The following is a 6000-nucleotide window of genomic DNA, read 5'->3' on the forward strand; positions in this document are numbered from 1 at the left end:
GCTGGCATAAAAGACGATATTAGGGAAAGCAAACTGATGAAAAAGCAGATCTATATAACATATCTGTATACATATATTTTATATGTATACTTTTATTTATTTTTTTATATATATATATATTCCCAAGTGATTTGGGAATAGCAGACACTACAATGGCTAGTGGAGACTGTAATAAGAGATGTATTGACAAGCCTGGAAGCCTGTCTCCTGCCATCAAGTGTTTGTTTTCAGGAACTAGAACACGTGGTATGAATTGGGCAGCGAGCGTTCAGCACGAAGCAGTCGGTATTTCAAAAATGCTTCCAGTCCACTGGGGTGAGACCATGCTCCAGGAACACAGCTCAGAGCCGGCAGCTTCTCAGTTATTAATTCCTTGGCAACTTTGCCCAAGAAACTTGATCTCTGTGTCCCAGTTTCCCCTGTCTGTATGAAGATAATAATCCCTCATCCACCTATAAAAGGATGTGGAGGGATTGATTAAGCAGCAGTCAATGCACAACACGTTCATTTTCAAGGCAGAGCCCGTTAACGAGAAGAGCTGTTCATGGGAGTTACTAATAAGTCTCAGAGCATCCCTCCTCCCCAGCACTAGCATTCCTTCCCTTCGTGTGGGGTCAGAGGTGGTGTTTTGACACTTCTGCTGTTTAACTTGACATCTGGTAGAGAAAAAGTTGAAAATTGTAGCTAGTTGTACTTTTTGGAAATGTTTCTATCAGCCTGGCACAAGAATGGCAAATCATCTGCTCTATTTTCAGACATATCTATTTTGTTTGAGTTTATAAAATGTCCCCAAGGGACCAAAAACTATAGTGAGCCTTCCACTGTATTAATTTTTAAGTTTTTAAACAACTCTTCCTCTGTTTTGAAACAACTCTTCGTTGCTCAAAGGGAAGACAACTTTAAAAAAAAAAAAATCTTTGTAACTTTTCTGAATATTTGGGAGAGGTCAGACAAGCCAGAGTTCAAAGGGCTGGAGATCAGCCCCTCATGACACCAGTGGCTTTGGAGTTATGCATGTAAATGATTATTGCTTCTTCCAAAACCCTTCCCTTCAGGCTGACAGAAAGGAGACACTTCATAGCTCTGTGGTGAGAATAAAGAGTTCATACATGCATGATAGGCAGACAGAGGGTATTATTCAGAGCTGTAAGAATTAGTAGCTTACAGTCTGATATTGAACAGTGTGCAAAGGACTGGTATTAATTGGAACTATCCAGCAGAGATGTGGACATAATTATTTAAAGGACTAACTCTCAACAGATGGACTTGGTCATGGCAAATGCATAGTGGAACTATCTAAAGAGGAAAAATGCAAATGCCCTAGAAGGGAATTATTATTTTGAAGGATGCAGGCAGCCTTTGGCTATTAGGTGGCAGATGATTCTGTCCAGCCACGGAGAGCCTAAAGAGTAGTATCTTTAACATTTTTCTTCAAAAATCTGCTCACCTTGCCCTCACAAGCCTAAGAGAACCAGCAAAGGGTCTGGATTGACTGTAAGAACATCAGCGTGACGGTGATGATGGGTGCTGTGAATGCAAGCCGTGGGATGGTGACTTCCCTTGAGATTCCTCGTGAGGCAGCTTGTGGGGCGCTGAAATACAGTGGCACGAGGGACATGACAAGCTCACATCTGAGACAGGTGGTGAGGCAGACACAACGGAGAACCTGGGAATTTGCATAATGGTCCTCCTGTTCTTGATAGCCATGTGATCATATGGCATCAGCCTAAAGATACTCCCCCTCGCCATCAGATCAGACATCTTAGATGCAGTGGGATGGGGAAACTGCTGGCAGGGGGGAGAGAAACAGCAGAGACAGCTAGACAATCTCAGATGGAGGTGCTTCAGGGAAAGGTGGTACTTCACCTTTTCCCAACCAGGAGTTCCAGTTCCTGAGCAGATGGCTCTGCTAGATCCCTCTATGTTCTCAGTATTCATAAACAGACTGAGGAAATCGCAATTTTAACGCAAAAGCTTTTCATCAGCAGCTGAAGTCCTGTGGCTAACAACAAAATGGAAGGACAGTTTTATAACCAAGAATATCTTCCTTTCTTTATTAAGCTGCTGATCCTTACGCACATGCATAATTTTGGTTGCATCTAGTTCATATCCTATCATAACTTTTAGTGTGGATTGCTGGATCTCCTCTTTAAAATAGGATGCTCTTGGATGGACATTACTCCATGCTGGAGACATGGAGACATTACTCCCTGCCTGCTGGGCAGACCATGGGCTTCAGGTTGGTCTCAGCCCTCTGAACACGTGGGATCCTGCATGTTTTAGTGTGCAGAGTGAATTTGGTCACTCCCCGAGGGACGGATCTTCGTGTGTGAGTGGGGAAGAAGACAGAGCAGAGAGCAAGGAATCAAACAGAGTACACCAAACCTAACCTTAGCAGGGGTCCTCCTTCATCTCACCAGCACTTCTTTAGTGCCTGTTGTTGTAACACCCAAACAAGTCTCAGCAGGGAGGAAAATACTGATGATGTTGAGTGTTGAGAGAGCCTGAGTGTATGAGATGGAGAAGCAGCACTGCCTAAAGGTTAGAGCCAGCAACTGGGAGACAAGCCTGGTTTCACTGCTGTTTATGCTGTAACATAAGTCACTTGATTTCTTCAGAACAGCCTCCCACTTCCTGTGAGCCAAGTGTTCTTCCTTCCAACCCACTTGCTGCTATATATAATCTCAGCACTGTCTACCTTTTTTGCAGTTCAATCTGGGAGTCATGCTTCTCAGAAATCATGAGATGGCATGCAAGATCATGCAGGTTCTTGGAAGAGCATAGTTTGCATGCCTGCTCTTGGCTGCTTGCTTTCTGATCCTTTATAGGTCACAGGGTCACTTTGTAAGGTTTATGTCTGTTGGCAGGAAAGCAAAATGGTAAAGTGCTGTAAACAAGAAGCCTGGCTCACAAAAATAACATTTGGCCTCTGTATGTCAAATACATAATTGGGAAAATCAGTTTATCTGTCTCCTTGTTCAAGCAAGCTAAGCAAATTTGCCTTCTGCCATCTGCTTCCTCCCTACTTTCAGTGAAGAGTTAACCTACCAAATAGTCAACATGAGGCAAAATCACAGATAAATCTGACTGTACGCTATTGGGAAAAGAACGGTTTGTAGCAGCAGCCTCCTCATCTGTTATGTAATAGTAAAGTTAATTTCTCCAGAAGTTTAGTCTAGAACAGAGATCTGTCATCAGGTATAAACTCTGCTTATTGATCACTGCAGGGATTGCAGCCACTTCTGGAATGGAACCAGGCAGCTCTTCAACACCACACACCAGTGAAGGACAGCCGCTCCCTCTCCTTAGCACACTGATGGGTGACTGGGACTCAGGGAACCAGAGCAGCTAGCTGATTTGTCATATTTCCTGGAACACCAATCCTTTGCTTCCCAGGACAGGAACTAAAGACATAATCAGCTGGAACAGGAAGAGGACGTGAGGTGAACCAGACTCAGCAGCTTGCTCCATGACACAACGCTTCCATGTGCACCTTGGAATCACAATGACTTTTGTGGACACCCAGATTAATTACAAACAGCCTCCGATTTGCTCTCAACTATTGCTGGTGTATCTTTCCCATGAAAGATATCTCTAGCGTTACTCCTACCTGTATCTACCGACCTGTCCATCTTTTTCTGTTGGCCTCCGTTACACTGTATCTGACCCTTTGCACTTTTCATACAAAAGTCATATTTTCATATTATCCATCTTTTTAACCAAAGACAGCATTTTCTTCTGGTGTGTACAAGTAATTCTACAATGTTTGCCGACTAGAATCTGCTTCACAGAACCAAAGAATCCATCACAGCAGATCGAGGTAGCTGTCACTACTACTAGTAGAGTGCATTACTACTAAAAAAAAGTGGCAAAGAATGTGAAAATGTAGACAAACCAGTATAATTCCTAGTACGATTTCAGCATACAATGTTGTATTTATCTAGGATTTTTGTACGAATTATGTGATTAAATGTTGACTTTTTTATGATTAAAAAGATAGAAAAGATTGCCTTTTATTGTGGGGAAACTGAACTTTAGAGCTGGGGAATGTCTTACTTGGAATCATCAGCAAAGCTAAGGCAGAAGGAGCACCACGCGTGACCATTGTGACCATTCATAAATATGGTCACAAGCTCACACTGAAAGGATTAGACTTGAACTCTTCTAAAAGAACCAAATGAACTCTAGCGCGCCACAGGTGGACCCAAACAGACTGGAGAGCAAGGGCCAGAGTCTCCCACACTTCAGCAAATGGGAGCATCTGCTGCATGGAACAGAGGTGATAATGCCTTGTTATACAAAATGTGGGTGATAGCTCAAATGGATGCATTTAAAAATATAAAAAAATACATGTATCATATCTTAATGATTTTCCTCTGACAATCCAGTCACCCTTATAGTGACTCAAAATTTTCTGCTGTTGTAGCTTTCCTCAGACACTCAGACAGCTTGTGACCTTGTTTATTCTTTAGTGTTAGAAACATCACTGTCTGTATTTTAAGATGCCTTAAAAACAACTTCCCCTTTTACACTGCCTTCTATACAGTTTTCCGTCCTTTTCTTACTGCTTAGCAGTTTAGAAATGTTTCCATTACAAAGAAAAACCACCTGCCTTAAATCACAATATTCACGAATTCAGAGGCAAAAAAGAAGATACTTGGTCACATGAAGCTCTCATCATACAGAAATCCTTGTCATTTCAGCTGAACCTTAATAAATATCTGCCTCCTAAAGTTTCTGTTCAGTGGAGTGTGTGAAATAGCACAGGAACAGGTTTGTGCTCATGCGGTCAGCATGCGGCATCAAGGCCAGCTCTAGGAAATGCAGTACCTTGTGCAGGGCAGTACGAGGTGCAAGGCAGCAGGCCCCTGCATTTCACGGCTACCAGTTCTGCTTCCTCGGAAGCCCACCCTGAACTGGTTTCCAGGGGTAAGCTTGGCTCCGGCCTCCCAAGCTGCAGGGTAGGTGTAACAGCAGCCCCACTCTGCTGGTTTCAACCCCCTCTGGCTCAGCTGGTGAAGGTGGCTGTTGTGACCTACAGTCCACTGGTGGGCTTGTTCCTGATCCAGCTTTCACAGGGCGACCCGGAGTCTTGGGTCCCCTTCAAGGGCAGAGGTAGCATGCACCAAAAGTCTGAGCTGTTGCCTTGAAACATTCTGCGATGCAATGGGATGACAACTGCAGAAAGTGATACGAGCACCAGCTGACCTGTCAAGATGGTGAGTTTGGCTCCTTTCGATAATACAGGGATAATGCAGGCCTCTCAGATGTCTTCCATCCCCGTGTAAGAAACCCCCAATATCCACTGGCCATCTGTCACAAAGCTACAGGATGGAAGCGAAGCACCAGTGCAGGGCTATAAAGCGGAAGTGATCCAGGTCCGGCTGCGTGGGAAGTATGAACGGCACATCTCACGGGCTTAGGCCCCAAGACTGGGGCAGTCCTGAGCTATGAAATAACAGGATCAGAGTTACCCTCCAATACAAAAGTGCAATTCAGTGACCAGGAGGAGCAGAGGCAGGGAAGATAGGGACTGTTTAAGCCAGAACTGTTGTTCAAATGCTGACTCTGCCAGTTCCTGAGTGCATGACTTGGGATGAATCACCTCACTCTGTGCCATTTAGCCCTACGCAAAGGGCAGGCATGAGATCTCTGCTCTCAAAATAGGAAGATGCTGCTCCGCCCTTGTGATTCACTGCAGGTGATCTGTATCTTCATATGCTCAATGACAGTCATTCCCGCATAAAGGAAGCTGATGCTTATACACTGGAACAGCTACGGGACAGGAGGGGGCACATTATTCATTAAGCAATGGTAAAAGTGATTGTGAGGAAGTATTACCTGGCACAAAACAGTCCCAAAGAACTTTCATTTAAAGAGAAAATAAAAACTAGAGGTGCCAATTTAGATCAAGAGAGTAGAAGGGAGACTCTTCAAATTGGAACAGACCAGGTGCTTGCTACAGGGTAGAGCAATGAGGGTGCCAGAGAGAAGGGAACT

This window comes from Larus michahellis, chromosome 24 (genome assembly GCF_964199755.1).
Source record: "Larus michahellis chromosome 24, bLarMic1.1, whole genome shotgun sequence".
Lineage (NCBI taxonomy): Eukaryota > Metazoa > Chordata > Aves > Charadriiformes > Laridae > Larus > Larus michahellis.